Raw genomic sequence first — 13,325 nt, forward strand, 5'->3', positions numbered from 1 at the left:
CGTCCAGACACCTCCAGCTAGCCTCTCATTGGTTCTCGCTATTCCTGTTCATCTTCCGCAGAAATTGCAAACTGGGCCAAACAGGAGGTTAAAGGCGCTGACTTTCCAAGTGGGGAGAGTGTTAGTAAAGCGTCTGGAATGTTGCACCCGAGTACCAGGGGAGGAAAACTGAGACATATTTGAACACGTCTCCCGTTCACATGGTTGATCATACTTGGGTTCCACATGCATGTTTTAGCTGAAGGAAGAATACCTAAAACCTGGGTAGTTGAAACCCGTGGAATGGGTACCATGCAATATGACTTCAAAGGGTCTTCATTTGCTCACCAAACCTCTCCAATCCTATCACTGCTGCGTTTATGCCCCTGTACACATGCTTGATTCTCTTTCGGAGACATAGCAATCCATAGGTTTTAAGATACTTACTAGTCAGGTACATTCTTAGGCGTTTAATATGCGGTGTTGAGTCCATTTCGTTGAGCAAGGAGTAGCTCTTGTCTATTCCATATTTGGCTTAAGGAACTTTATCTGTGCTCATTTCAATCTCTGGTTTTATGCAGCACCCAAACTCACCTTTACCCTTAAGCAAGAATAAGTTGGTTTTCTAAATTTGAGACCCTGTTCTGTTCTGTAATTCAGTTCCTGTGTAGCCAAGTTTACATTCCGTGTATTACTGATATCTTATGATGTTTCTTTTTCTGTGTGACTTATTTCAGTTAGAATCATCATACCTGAATCCACTCATTGTGCTGCTAAGTGCCTGATGACACAGATTTCATTGCTGAGTGATATTGCTTTGTAAGTAAATACCACAACTTCTTTATCCATTTTTCACTTTCTGTGATATTGAACTTGTACTGTAAACGAGGTTCTTGTAAACAGAGCCTTTCCAAACTTTGGGGTGGCTGTGTCTTTTAGATTTTAATTTCCCTAAGCTATAGGACCATAAGTGGAAGTGCCCTAGGCTCTGTTGCTTTGTTTTTTAGATGTTTCAGGAAACACCATACACTTCTCCCAAGTGTCTGTTGGCAATTTACATCCAGCCCATCAGCATAACAAGGCTCCCAGTTCTCAATGGCCTGTCCTGCCTTTCTGGATTTTACACTTTTTTCAGATGGCCCTTTTGACCGGGGGGAAGTGAGACTTCATTGTAGTGCAGATTTCCTTTGCAAGCTTGCTTGGTTGGCCAAAAAGGGCGTATGCGTTTTTTCCTGAATATATTCAGGAAAAAACGCATACGCCCTTTTTGGCCAAGTGCATCATTGTGGACGTTCTGCCTCTTTTCCTATGCTTTCAATGCAATTCCAGTCTACCTCCTGAAATCGGTTTCCTGCAATTCTGCCCCGCTTTCAAGTCCTCTTGGCAGCCTTACTTCAGTCTATTTTTGGACGATAGCTGTCATTTATAACTCTGCAGGTTTGTGAATTACAGTGCCCCTGAGCTCCTTTCTTCAACTCGCTTTCTTGTGACCTGGCCGCCACACCGCAGGATGGCTTCAGGCCCTAATCTGGTTCCGGCCCGGCATGCTGAGCCTTTGGTTAATTCCTCTTCCTGGTGGGAAATGAGAGTTAAATTTGCCCGTTCAGACACCTCCAGCTAGCCTCTCATTGGTTCTCGCTATTCCTGTTCATCTTCCGCAGAAATTGCAAACTGGGCCAAACAGGAGGTTAAAGGGACTGACTCTCCAAGTGGGGAGAGTGTTAGTAAAGCGTCTGGAATGTTGCACCCGAGTACCAGGGGAGGAAAACTGAGACATATTTGAACACGTCTCCCGTTCACATGGTTGATCATACTCTGGGTTCCACATGCATGTTTTAGCTGAAGGAAGAATACCTAAAACCTGGAGAGTTGAGACCCGTGTAATGGGTACCATGCAATATGACTTCAAAGGGTCTTCATTTGCTCACCGAACCTCTCCAATCCTATCACTGCTGCGTTTATGCCCCTGTACACACGCTTGATTCTCTTTTGGAGACATAGCAATCCATAGGTTTTAAGATACTTACTAGTCAGGTACATTCTTAGGCGTTTAATATGGGGTGTTGAGTCCATTTCGTTGAGCAAGGAGTAGCTCTTGTCTATTCCATATTTGGCTTAAGGAACTTTATCTGTGCTCATTTCAATCTCTGGTTTTATGCAACACCCCAACTCACCTTTCCCCTTAAGCAAGCATAAGTTGGTTTTCTAAATTTGAGACCCTGTTCTGTTTTGGAATGCAGTTCCTGTGTAGCCAAGTTTACATTCCGTGTATTACTGATATCTTATGATGTTTCTTTTTCTGTGTGACTTATTTCAGTTAGAATCATCGTACCTGAATCCACTCATTATGCTGCTAAGGGCCTGATGACATAGATTTCATTGCTGAGTGATACTGCATTGTACGTAAGTACCTCAAGTTCTTTATCCATTTTTCACTTTCTGTGATATTGAACTTGTACGGTAAACGAGGTTCTTGTAAACAGAGGCGTCCCAAACTTTGGGGTGGCTGTGTCTTTTTTATTTTAATTTCCCTAAGCTATAGGACCATAAGTGGAAGTGCCCTAGGCTCTGTTGCTTTGTTTTTTAGATGTTTCAGGAAACACCATACACTTCTCCAGAGTGGCTGTTGGCAATTTACATCCCGCCCATCAGCATAAGAAGGCTCCCAGTTCTCCATGGCCTGTCGTGCCTTTATGGATTTTACACTTTTTTCAGATGGCCCTTTTGACCAGGTGGAAGTGAGACTTCATTGTAGTGCAGATTTCCTTTGCAAGCTTGCTTGGTTGGCCAAAAAGGGCGTATGCGTTTTTTCCTGAATATATTCAGGAAAAAACGCATACGCCCTTTTTGCCCAAGTGCATCATTGTGGACGTTCTGCCTCTTTTCCTATGCTTTCAATGCAATTTCAGTCTACCTCCTGAAATCGGTTTCCTGCAATTCTGCCCCGCTTTCAAGTCCTCTTGGCAGCCTTACTTCAGTCTATTTTTGGACGATAGCTGTCATTTATAACTCTGCAGGTTTGTGAATTACAGTGCCCGTGAGCTCCTTTCTACAACTCGCTTTCTCGTGAGCTGGCCGCAACACCGCAGGATGGCTTCAGGCCCTAATCTGATTCCGGCACGGCACGCTGAGCCTTTGGTTAATTCCTCTTCCTGGTGGGAAATGAGAGTTAAATTTGCCCGTCCAGACACCTCCAGCTAGTCTCTCATTGGTTCTCGCTATTCCTGTTCATCTTCCGCAGAAATTGCAAACTGGGCCAAACAGGAGGTTAAAGGGACTGACTCTCCAAGTCGGGAGAGTGTTAGTAAAGCGTCTGGAATGTTGCACCCGAGTACCAGGGGAGGAAAACTGAGACATATTTGAACACGTCTCCCGTTCACACGGTTGATCATACTCTGGGTTCCACATGCATGTTTTAGCTGAAGGAAGAATACCTAAAACCTGGAGAGTTGAGACCCGTGTAATGGGTACCATGCAATATGACTTCAAAGGGTCTTCATTTGCTCACCGAACCTCTCCAATCCTATCACTGCTGCGTTTATGCCCCTGTACACACGCTTGATTCTCTTTCGGAGACATAGCAATCCATAGGTTTTAAGATACTTACTAGTCAGGTACATTCTTAGGCGTTTAATATGGGGTGTTGAGTCCATTTCGTTGAGCAAGGAGTAGCTCTTGTCTATTCCATATTTGGCTTAAGGAAATTTATCTGTGCTCATTTCAATCTCTGGTTTTATGCAGCACCCCAACTCACCTTTCCCCTTAAGCAAGCATAAGTTGGTTTTCTAAATTTGAGACCCTGTTCTGTTCTGGAATGCAGTTCCTGTGTAGCCAAGTTTACATTCCGTGTATTACTGATATCTTATGATGTTTCTTTTTCTGTGTGACTAATTTCAGTTAGAATCATCGTACCTGAATCCACTCATTATGCTGCTAAGGGCCTGATGACATAGATTTCATTGCTGAGTGATACTGCATTGTACGTAAGTACCTCAAGTTCTTTATCCATTTTTCACTTTCTGCGATATTGAACTTGTACGGTAAACGAGGTTCTTGTAAACGGAGGCGTCCCAAACTTTGGGGTGGCTGTGTCTTTTTGATTTTAAATTCCCTAAGCTATAGGACCATAAGTGGAAGTGCCCTAGGCTCTGTTGCTTTGTTTTTTAGATGTTTCAGGAAACACCATACACTTCTCCCGAGTGGTTGTTGGCAATTTACATCCCGCCCATCAGCATAACAAGGCTCCCAGTTCTCCATGGCCTGTCCTGCCTTTCTGGAGTTTACACTTTTTTCAGATGGCCCTTTTGACCGGGGGGAAGTGAGACTTCATTGTAGTGCAGATTTCCTTTGCAAGCTTGCTTGGTTGGCCAAAAAGGGCGTATGCGTTTTTTCCTGAATATATTCAGGAAAAAACGCATACGCCCTTTTTGGCCAAGTGCATCATTGTGGACGTTCTGCCTCTTTTCCTATGCTTTCAATGCAATTCCAGTCTACCTCCTGAAATCGGTTTCCTGCAATGCTGCCCCGCTTTCAAGTCCTCTTGGCAGCCTTACTTCAGTCTATTTTTGGATGATAGCTGTCATTTATAACTCTGCAGGTTTGTGAATTACAGTGCCCCTGAGCTCCTTTCTTCAACTCGCTTTCTTGTGACCTGGCCGCAACACCGCAGGATGGCTTCAGGCCCTAATCTGGTTCTGGCACGGCACGCTGAGCCTTTGGTTAATTCCTCTTCCTGGTGGGAAATGAGAGTTAAATTTGCCCGTCCAGACACCTCCAGCTAGTCTCTCATTGGTTCTCGCTATTCCTGTTCATCTTCCGCAGAAATTGCAAACTGGGCCAAACAGGAGGTTAAAGGGACTGACTCTCCAAGTCGGGAGAGTGTTAGTAAAGCGTCTGGAATGTTGCACCCGAGTACCAGGGGAGGAAACCTGAGACATATTTGAACACGTCTCCCGTTCACACGGTTGATCATACGCGGCGTTCCACATGCATGTTTTAGCTGAAGGAAGAATACCTTAAACCTGGAGAGTTAAGACCCGTGTAATGGGTACCATGCAATATGACTTCAAAGGGTCTTCATTTGCTCACCGAACCTCTCCAATCCTATCACTGCTGCGTTTATGCCCCTTTACACATGCTTGATTCTCTTTCGGAGACATAGCGATCCATAGGTTTTAAGATACTTACTAGTCAGGTACATTCTTAGGCGTTTAATATGCGGTGTTGAGTCCATTTCGTTGAGCAAGGAGTAGCTCTTGTCTATTCCATATTTGGCTTAAGGAACATTATCTGTGCTCATTTCAATCTCTGGTTTTATGCAGCACCCCAACTCACCTTTACCCTTAAGCAAGCATAAGTTGGTTTTCTAAATTTGAGACCCTGTTCTGTTCTGTAATTCAGTTCCTGTGTAGCCAAGTTTACATTCCGTGTATTACTGATATCTTATGATGTTTCTTTTTCTGCGTGACTTATTTCAGTTAGAATCATCATACCTGAATCCACTCATTGTGCTGCTAAGTGCCTGATGACACAGATTTCATTGCTGAGTGATATTGCTTTGTAAGTAAATACCACAACTTCTTTATCCATTTTTCACTTTCTGCGATGTTGAACTTGTACTGTAAACGAGGTTCTTGTAAACAGAGGCGTCCCAAACATTGGGGTGGCTGTGTCTTTTTGATTTTAATTTCCCTAAGCTATAGGACCATAAGTGGAAGTGCCCTAGGTTCTGTTGCTTTGTTTTTTAGATGTTTCAGGAAACACCATACACTTCTCCCGAGTGGTTGTTGGCAATTTACATCCCGCCCATCAGCATAACAAGGCTCCCAGTTCTCCATGGCCTGTCCTGCCTTTCTGGATTTTACACTTTTTTCAGATGGCCCTTTTCACCGGGGGGAAGTGAGACTTCATTGTAGTGCAGATTTCCTTTGCAAGCTTGCTTGGTTGGCCAAAAAGGGCGTATGCGTTTTTTCCTGAATATATTCAGGAAAAAACGCATACGCCCTTTTTGGCCAAGTGCATCATTGTGGACGTTCTGCCTCTTTCCCTATGCTTTCAATGCAATTCCAGTCTACCTCCTGAAATCGGTTTCCTGCAATTCTGCCCCGCTTTCAAGTCCTCTTGGCAGCCTTACTTCAGTCTATTTTTGGACGATAGCTGTCATTTATAACTCTGCAGGTTTGTGAATTACAGTGCCCCTGAGCTCCTTTCTTCAACTCGCTTTCTTGTGACCTGGCCGCAACACCGCAGGATGTCTTCAGGCCCTAATCTGGTTCCGGCACGGCATGCTGAGCCTTTGGTTATTTCCTCTTCCTGGTGGGAAATGAGAGTTAAATTTGCCCGTCCAGACACCTCCAGCTAGTCTCTCATTGGTTCTCGCTATTCCTGTTCATCTTCCGCAGAAATTGCAAACTGGGCCAAACAGGAGGTTTAAGGCACTGACTTTCCAAGTGGGGAGAGTGTTAGTAAAGCGTCTGGAATGTTGCACCCGAGTACCAGGGGAGGAAAACTGAGACATATTTGAACACGTCTCCCGTTCACATGGTTGATCATACTTGGGTTCCACATGCATGTTTTAGCTGAAGGAAGAATACCTTAAACCTGTGTATTTGAAACCCGTGGAATGGGTACCATGCAATATGACTTCAAAGGGTCTTCATTTGCTCACCAAAACTCTCCAATCCTATCACTGCTGCGTTTATGCCCCTGTACACATGCTTGATTCTCTTTCGGAGACATAGCAATCCATAGGTTTTAAGATACTTACTAGTCAGGTACATTCTTAGGCGTTTAATATGCGGTGTTGAGTCCATTTCGTTGAGCAAGGAGGAGCTCTTGTCTATTCCATATTTGGCTTAAGGAACTTTATCTGTGCTCATTTCAATCTCTGGTTTTATGCAGCACCCCAACTCACCTTTCCCCTTAAGCAAGCATAAGTTGGTTTTCTAAATTTGAGACCCTGTTCTGTTCTGTAATTCAGTTCCTGTGTAGCCAAGTTTCCATTCCGTGTATTACTGATATCTTATGATGTTTCTTTTTCTGTGTGACTTATTTCAGTTAGAATCATCATACCTGAATCCACTCATTGTGCTGCTAAGGGCCTGATGACACAGATTTCATTGCTGAGTGATATTGCTTTGTAAGTAAATACCACAACTTCTTTATCCATTTTTCAATTTCTGCGATGTTGAACTTGTACTGTAAACGAGGTTCTTGTAAACAGAGCCGTTCCAAACTTTGGGGTGGCTGTGTCTTTTTGATTTTAAATTCCCTAAGCTATAGGACCATAAGTGGAAGTGCCCTAGGCTCTGTTGCTTTGTTTTTTAGATGTTTCAGGAAACACCATACACTTCTCCCGAGTGGTTGTTGGCAATTTACATCCCGCCCATCAGCATAACAAGGCTCCCAGTTCTCCATGGCCTGTCCTGCCTTTCTGGATTTTACACTTTTTTCAGATGGCCCTTTTGACCGGGGGAAGTGAGACTTCATTGTAGTGCAGATTTCCTTTGCAAGCTTGCTTGGTTGGCCAAAAAGGGCGTATGCGTTTTTTCCTGAATATATTCAGGAAAAAACGCATACGCCCTTTTTGGCCAAGTGCATCATTGTGGACGTTGTGCCTCTTTTCCTGTGCTTTCAATGCAATTCCAGTCTACCTCCTGAAATCGGTTTCCTGCAATTCTGCCCCGCTTTCAAGTCCTCTTGGCAGCCTTACTTCAGTCTATTTTTGGACGATAGCTGTCATTTATAACTCTGCAGGTTTGTGAATTACAGTGCCCCTGAGCTCCTTTCTTCAACTCGCTTTCTTGTGACCTGGCCGCAACACCGCAGGATGTCTTCAGGCCCTAATCTGGTTCCGGCACGGCATGCTGAGCCTTTGGTTATTTCCTCTTCCTGGTGGGAAATGAGAGTTAAATTTGCCCGTCCAGACACCTCCAGCTAGTCTCTCATTGGTTCTCGCTATTCCTGTTCATCTTCCGCAGAAATTGCAAACTGGGCCAAACAGGAGGTTAAAGGGACTGACTCTCCAAGTGGGGAGAGTGTTAGTAAAGCGTCTGGAATGTTGCACCCGAGTACCAGGGTACGAAAACTGAGACATATTTGAACACGTCTCCCGATCACATGGTTGATCATACACTAGGTTCCACATGCATGTTTTAGCTGAAGGAAGAATACCTTAAACCTGGGTAGTTGAAACCCGTGGAATGGGTACCATGCAATATGACTTCAAAGGGTCTTCATTTGCTCACCGAACCTCTCCAATCCTATCACTGCTGCGTTTATGCCCCTGTACACATGCTTGATTCTCTTTCGGAGACATAGCAATCCATAGGTTTTAATATACTTACTAGTCAGGTACATTCTTAGGCGTTTAATATGCGGTGTTGAGTCCATTTCGTTGAGCAAGGAGTAGCTCTTGTCTATTCCATATTTGGCTTAAGGAACTTTATCTGTGCTCATTTCAATCTCTGGTTTTATGCAGCACCCCAACTCACCTTTACCCTTAAGCAAGCATAAGTTGGTTTTCTAAATTTGAGACCCTGTTCTGTTCTGTAATTCAGTTCCTGTGTAGCCAAGTTTACATTCCGTGTATTACTGATATCTTATGATGTTTCTTTTTCTGTGTGACTTATTTCAGTTAGAATCATCGTACCTGAATCCACTCATTGTGCTGCTAAGGGCCTGATGACATAGATTTCATTGCTGAGTGATATTGCTTTGTAAGTAAATACCACAACTTTTTTATCCATTTTTCACTTTCTGCGATGTTGAACTTGTACTGTAAATGAGGTTCTTGTAAACAGAGCCGTTCCAAACTTTGGGGTGGCTTTGTCTTTTTGATTTTAAATTCCCTAAGCTATAGGACCATAAGTGGAAGTGCCCTAGGCTCTGTTGCTTTGTTTTTTAGATGTTTCAGGAAACACCATACACTTCTCCCGAGTGGTTGTTGGCAATTTACATCCCGCCCTTCAGCATAACAAGGCTCCCAGTTCTCCATGGCCTGTCCTGCCTTTCTGGATTTTACACTTTTTTCAGATGGCCCTTTTGACCGGGGGGAAGTGAGACTTCATTGTAGTGCAGATTTCCTTTGCAAGCTTGCTTGGTTGGCCAAAAAGGGCGTATGCGTTTTTTCCTGAATATATTCAGGAAAAAACGCATACGCCCTTTTTGGCCAAGTGCATCATTGTGGACGTTCTGCCTCTTTTCCTATGCTTTCAATGCAATTCCAGTCTACCTCCTGAAATCGGTTTCCTGCAATTCTGCCCCGCTTTCAAGTCCTCTTGGCAGCCTTACTTCAGTCTATTTTTGGACGATAGCTGTCATTTATAACTCTGCAGGTTTGCGAATTACAGTGCCCCTGAGCTCCTTTCTTCAACTCGCTTTCTTGTGACCTGGCCGCAACACCACAGGATGGCTTCAGGCCCTAATCTGGTTCTGGCACGGCACGCTGAGCCTTTGGTTATTTCGTCCTCCTGGTGGGAAATGAGAGTTAAATTTGCCCGTCCAGACACCTCCAGCTAGCCTATCATTGGTTCTCGCTATTCCTGTTCATCTTCCACAGAAATTGCAAACTGGGCCAAACAGGAGATTAAAGGGACTGACTCTCTAAGTCGGGAGAGTGTTAGTAAAGCGTCTGGAATGTTGCACCCGAGTACCAGGGTACGAAAACTGAGACATATTTGAACACGTCTCCCGATCACATGGTTGATCATACTCTAGGTTCCACATGCATGTTTTAGCTGAAGGGAGAATACCTTAAACATGGGTAGTTGAAACCCGTGGAATGGGTACCATGCAATATGACTTCAAAGGGTCTTCATTTGCTCACCAAACCTCTCCAATCCTATCACTGCTGTGTTTATGCCCCTGTACACATGCATGATTCTCTTTCAGAGACATAGCAATCCATAGGTTTTAAGATACTTACTAGTCAGGTACATTCTTAGGCGTTTAATATGCGGTGTTGAGTCCATTTCGTTGAGCAAGGAGTAGCTCTTGTCTATTCCATATTTGGCTTAAGGAACTTTATCTGTGCTCATTTCAATCTCTGGTTTTATGCAGCACCCCAACTCACCTTTCCCCTTAAGCAAGCATAAGTTGGTTTTCTAAATTTGAGACCCTGTTCTGTTCTGTAATTCAGTTCCTGTGTAGCCAAGTTTACATTCCGTGTATTACTGATATCTTATGATGTTTCTTTTTCTGTGTGACTTATTTCAGTTAGAATCATCATACCTGAATCCACTCATTGTGCTGCTAAGGGCCTGATGACACAGATTTCATTGCTGAGTGATATTGCTTTGTAAGTAAATACCACAACTTCTTTATCCATTTTTCACTTTCTGCGATGTTGAACTTGTACTGTAAACGAGGTTCTTGTAAACAGAGCCTTTCCAAACTTTGGGGTGGCTGTGTCTTTTTGATTTTAATTTCCCTAAGCTATAGGACCATAAGTGGAAGTGCCCTAGGTTCTGTTGCTTTGTTTTTTAGATGTTTCAGGAAACACCATACACTTCTCCCGAGTGGTTGTTGGCAATTTACATCCCGCCCATCAGCATAACAAGGCTCCCAGTTCTCCATGGCCTGTCCTGCCTTTCTGGATTTTACACTTTTTTCAGATGGCCCTTTTGACCGGGGGGAAGTGAGACTTCATTGTAGTGCAGATTTCCTTTGCAAGCTTGCTGGGTTGGCCAAAAAGAGCGTATGTGTTTTTTCCTGAATATATTCAGGAAAAAACGCATACGCCCTTTTTGGCCAAGTGCATCATTGTGGACGTTCTGCCTCTTTTCCTATGCTTTCAATGCAATTCCAGTCTACCTCCTGAAATCGGTTTCCTGCAATTCTGCCCCGCTTTCAAGTCCTCTTGGCAGCCTTACTTCAGTCTATTTTTGGACGATAGCTGTCATTTATAACTCTGCAGGTTTGTGAATTACAGTGCCCCTGCGCTCCTTTCTTCAACTTGCTTTCTTGTGACCTGGCTGCAACACCACAGGATGGCTTCAGGCCCTAATCTGGTTCCGGCACGGCACGCTGAGCCTTTGGTTAATTCCTCTTCCTGGCGGGAAATGAGAGTTAAATTTGCCCATCCAGACACCTCCAGCTAGCCTCTCATTGGTTCTCGCTATTCCTGTTCATCTTCCACAGAAATTGCAAACTGGGCCAAACAGGAGGTTAAAGGGACTGACTCTCCAAGTCGGGAGAGTGTTAGTAAAGTGTCTGGAATGTTGCACCCGAGTACCAGGGGAGGAAAACTGAGACATATTTGAACACGTCTCCCGATCACATGGTTGATCATACTCTAGGTTCCACATGCATGTTTTAGCTGAAGGAAGAATACCTTAAACCTGGAGAGTTAAGACCCGTGTAATGGGTACCATGCAATATGACTTCAAAGTGTCTTCATTTGCTCACCGAACCTCTCCAATCCTATCACTGCTGCGTTTATGCCCCTGTACACATGCTTGATTCTCTTTCGGAGACATAGCGATCCATAGGTTTTAAGATACTTACTAGTCAGGTACATTCTTAGGCGTTTAATATGCGGTGTTGAGTCCAATTCGTTGAGCAAGGAGTAGCTCTTGTCTATTCCATATTTGGCTTAAGGAACTTTATCTGTGCTCATTTCAATCTCTGGTTTTATGCAGCACCCCAACTCACCTTTCCCCTTAAGCAAGCATAAGTTGGTTTTCTAAATTTGAGACCCTGTTCTGTTCTGTAATTCAGTTCCTGTGTAGCCAAGTTTCCATTCCGTGTATTACTGATATCTTATGATGTTTCTTTTTCTGTGTGACTTATTTCAGTTAGAATCATCATACCTGAATCCACTCATTGTGCTGCTAAGAGCCTGATGACACAGATTTCATTGCTGAGTGATATTGCTTTGTAAGTAAATACCACAACTTCTTTATCCATTTTTCAATTTCTGCGATGTTGAACTTGTACTGTAAACGAGGTTCTTGTAAACAGAGCCGTTCCAAACTTTGGGGTGGCTGTGTCTTTTTGATTTTAAATTCCCTAAGCTATAGGACCATAAGTGGAAGTGCCCTAGGCTCTGTTGCTTTGTTTTTTAGATGTTTCAGGAAACACCATACACTTCTCCCGAGTGGTTGTTGGCAATTTACATCCCGCCCATCAGCATAACAAGGCTCCCAGTTCTCCATGGCCTGTCCTGCCTTTCTGGATTTTACACTTTTTTCAGATGGCCCTTTTGACCGGGGGGAAGTGAGACTTCATTGTAGTGCAGATTTCCTTTGCAAGCTTGCTTGGTTGGCCAAAAAGGGCGTATGCGTTTTTTCCTGAATATATTCAGGAAAAAACGCATACGCCCTTTTTGGCCAAGTGCATCATTGTGGACGTTCTGCCTCTTTTCCTATGCTTTCAATGCAATTCCAGTCTACCTCCTGAAATCGGTTTCCTGCAATTCTGCCCCGCTTTCAAGTCCTCTTGGCAGCCTTACTTCAGTCTATTTTTGGACAATAGCTGTCATTTATAACTCTGCAGGTTTGTGAATTACAGTGCCCCTGAGCTCCTTTCTTCAACTCGCTTTCTTGTGACCTGGCCGCAACACCGCAGGATGTTTTCAGGCCCTAATCTGGTTCTGGCACGGCACGCTGAGCCTTTGGTTAATTCCTCTTCCTGGTGGGAAATGAGAGTTAAATTTGCCCATCCAGACACCTCCAGCTAGTCTCTCATTGGTTCTCGCTATTCCTGTTCATCTTCCGCAGAAATTGCAAACTGGGCCAAACAGGAGGTTAAAGGGACTGACTCTCCAAGTGGGGAGAGTGTTAGTAAAGCGTCTGGAATGTTGCACCCGAGTACCAGGGTACGAAAACTGAGACATATTTGAACACGTCTCCCGATCACATGGTTGATCATACTCTAGGTCCCACATGCATGTTTTAGCTGAAGGAAGAATACCTTAAACCTGGGTAGTTGAAACCCGTGGAATGGGTACCATGCAATATGACTTCAAAGGGTCTTCATTTGCTCACCGAACCTCTCCAATCCTATCACTGCTGCGTTTATGCCCCTGTACACATGCTTGATTCTCTTTCGGAGACATAGCAATCCATAGGTTTTAAGATACTTACTAGTCAGGTACATTCTTAGGCATTTAATATGCGGTGTTGAGTCCATTTCGTTGAGCAAGGAGTAGCTCTTGTCTATTCCATATTTGGCTTAAGGAACTTTATCTGTGCTCATTTCAATCTCTGGTTTTATGCAGCACCCCAACTCACCTTTACCCTTAAGCAAGCATAAGTTGGTTTTCTAAATTTGAGACCCTGTTCTGTTCTGTAATTCAGTTCCTGTGTAGCCAAGTTTACATTCCGTGTATTAGTGATATCTTATGA

This window comes from Delphinus delphis, chromosome 2, assembly GCF_949987515.2.
Source record: "Delphinus delphis chromosome 2, mDelDel1.2, whole genome shotgun sequence".
Classification (NCBI taxonomy): Eukaryota; Metazoa; Chordata; class Mammalia; order Artiodactyla; family Delphinidae; genus Delphinus; species Delphinus delphis.